Source organism: Kryptolebias marmoratus, unplaced genomic scaffold, assembly GCF_001649575.2.
Source record: "Kryptolebias marmoratus isolate JLee-2015 unplaced genomic scaffold, ASM164957v2 Scaffold36, whole genome shotgun sequence".
NCBI lineage: Eukaryota > Metazoa > Chordata > Actinopteri > Cyprinodontiformes > Rivulidae > Kryptolebias > Kryptolebias marmoratus.
In genome coordinates this window covers 2,886-6,349 of record NW_023665770.1, presented here as the reverse complement: position 1 = coordinate 6,349, position 3,464 = coordinate 2,886, and positions in this window count along the sequence as shown.

Genomic DNA, 3,464 nt, shown 5'->3' with positions numbered 1-3,464 from the left:
CCAGGGTAAACCCCAACGTACAGGCATACTTGTTGCCCCCCAAGATGGGGGACAACAAGTATGCCCACTCCTGCTCGGCGCCTCTCACCGTGGGCAACTCCAGAGTGAAAGAGTGTCCAACCCCTCTCAAGGAGACTGGTTCCAGAGCCAGAGCCGTGCGTTGAGGTGGGCCCGACTATTTCTAACCGGAACCTCTCAACCTCACACACCAGCTCAGGCTCCTTCCCCACCAGAGAGGTGACATCCCACGTCCCTAGAGCCAGCTTCTGTAGCCGAGGATCAGACCGCCAAGGTCCCCGCCTTCGGCCACTACCCATCTCACATTGCACCCGACCCCTCCTATAGGAGGTGAGCCCATGGGAAGGGGGACTTTTGTCCTGGACTTTTTGGCTTAAACTCTTTATAGCATGCAATATTTCTTCCTCATTCACGGGATCATCACAGTGAGAGCTGTCTTCTTTAGAAACTGAGGAGTTGATCACACCAGCAACCCTATTTATTTTCTCCTGCGAGATGTTTTTACTGGTAAAGAGTTTAGAATAAAAAGATTGAATAGTTTCAAGAATACTTGTAATGTCTGTGACTTTTTGACCTCTATCATTTATTAATTCAGTTATGGTTTGATTCATTTGTCTGCGTTTTTCCTGTCCTAAAAAGAAAGCAGTGGATTTTTCCCCTTCACTTAAATGCTTTGCTTTACTTCTAATTATTGCACCCTGGCATTTGTTATTGTCTATTTGATCTAGTTGCTCTTTAAGTAAAATGTAATTTGTGATGCTCCTAGTTTTGTCTCTTTCCAAATATTCTGCTTCTAAATGTAGCTGTTTTCTAATGTTTGACTCAAATGGCTGTTCTTTCCATTTTTTGTGCTTACTGTATCTGACTGAAGCCATTTTAATTCTTGATTTAGCTTGTACCCACCAATCCAAAAGGTTATCGGTGTGATCTATCTCCCCAATCAGGTTTTGCAGCAGAAAATCAATCTTACGTTTATATGTCTCATCCTGAAGGAGAGCAGCATTTAGACACCAGAGACCCACATTCCTGATGCCTCGCCCCATCTCAACCTCCAAGTAAGAGTGATCACTCCAGGCATTGTCTCGGATAAGACAAGACGACACCTCGGGGATAAGAGAAGATGAGATCAGACATAAATCTATTCTAGACTGTTTAAGTGTACCAAAAACAACTTCTTTCCTTGTAAATTGTTTCTTGCTTGGATTGAATGTTCTCCAAATATCTATTAAATTATGGTTTCTAATAATATTAAAAATTGTGTTTCTACTAGGATCATCACAAAAAATACAGTTATTAGAGACATTAGTTTTTGTGAGTGCAGCATTGAAATCGCCTATAAAAAACATGTATTAGTAATCCATTTCCCTATATTGTCAAAAACAGTTTTTAAGTTTTATTATTACAAGTGATATCTACAATGATTAGTTTACCTTCTGTATCTTTAAAAACTAACTTGGAATTGTAGTCAAAACCCTCCCTGATAAAGACTGGCAGAAAAATAACACCTTCTACCTTTGCTTCTCCGCAGAGCTCACGGGCATTTAGCGAGAGAAGAAGCATGAAACGGAGAAAGATGTTACAAATTTCCATAAACATTTCCTGTTTTTTCCATTTAGGCACTTTCTTTGTAGGCATAGTAATTTTTTCCTATTCCCAACAAGTAGAGAAAAGTCAAGATCAAGATCCTCCTCCAAGCCAAAACTCCTAGTATGTCTTAGAGGGAGAGTCGATTTTTTGCTCTGGTAAGATGGTAGATGATCTTGAGACGGTGCATTTGCTTGCATTTGCGAAACAGTACTTCCTGCCGCTGTAGGAGGAGGAAAGGGAGGTCCTTCAATCCCCCTTCTCACCTCCTGGGCTTTATCTTGTACATGCTCACTGTCAGGCTTTTGCTGCAAAACTTCACCACTAATGGCTTTCAAGCCTATCAAGGAGACACCTGTATCACCAGTAATATCTCCTCTTAAATGCACCTCTTCCAGCACCTCATTGCTGTTTGGTGAGACTTGTTCACCTTCTTCCTCCATCTCACTTTCTCTTCCACTCTCAACCTCAGTATTACAAGAATCCTGACCTTGATCTTCAAACTCACTAGCATTACATATATACTCCTTGATTTTATTGCAGATTTTACATTTTTCCTCCATTTTCTTTGCTATACACTCTCTGGCATAATGTCCCTAGACTCCACAAGTGTGACATAAGAACTCAGGACATTCCCTCAAAATGTATCCCGGTTGAATGCAAATACGACATACTTTTACCTGCTTATCATGGATTACTCTAACGTACTCTGGTCCTAAAACAGTATTGAATCTAACTGAGTATGGCAAAGACTGCACAGTATCAGTAAATTTAACTTTTACAAACCTTGTTCCATACGCAACTTGTGCCTCTGGCCACACCCGACGCCGGATTGCAGATACTGCTGAAACTCCATCCGTATAGCTTTTCCAAAATCTCTTCATTGGTGATATAGGCCAGAAGTCCAAGAAAGGAAACCATCAGTTCGTCATTGACAAGTTCCTTTGCTATCACATATGTAGTTCCAATTTTAAAACCATCCATCAACCTCCTTTTCCCAATTGCACTGCTCATTGTGACTTCATATTTCCCCTCAGTAATAAATCGGCAAACCAAAGGTCCTCCACACAACATTCTTATGTTCTTCATCAGTTCCAAAGTAGAAATGTTCCCTTCACCATCTAATTCCATTTGTACTGTATTTTCTCTCTCAAACGTCTGTGGTTTGTTTTGTTTGCCGAAAAAATTATTTATTTAAACAAAAAGAGACAAATTTAAACATACAACATTTTGAAAAAAGAGCAGTTTTCAACATAAACAAAACAATATTTAAAAAAAAAATTAAATATGTATTCCAAATCACAGAAAAGTGACAAGAACCCAGGAAGTGTTTGTCCATGAGCGAAACCAAAACCAGACACGGAGGCAAGGCTAAGGTAAGTGTATTTATTTACAGGTGCAGGGAATGTATATACAAAGAGCCAGGTTCGGGAGCGGTCTGAAAGAACAAAGGAGCAGGGTGAGTCTCAGGTACCAAATCCGATCGGTGAGGTTCGGCTGAGCGAGTAAACAATGTCTCTGTTTTCTTACAGACTCCGTGGGCGTCCAGCTGCGTGGAGGAAGGTGGAGAAGAGATCCCAGGTGTTCCAATGGTGAAGGAGTGAGTGTCCAGTCCAGGTAAGTATTCTGAGATCCAGGTAAGTTTCCGTGACGTGGTGTAATCCCAAGGTGGCAAAAAACCTGAACATAAGAAACTTGGTTATCATAACAAGACAAAACTTTGATTAGATTCAGTGGCTGAGAATCTAACCCCAAGAGGCTTGATGCTCCAGCGAAGGTCTGGTCTCAGCTTGCAGCTTAAATACTGGCAGGACTCATTAAAGAAATCAGGAACACCTGTGGAGCAAAAGGTTAGAGGAGCC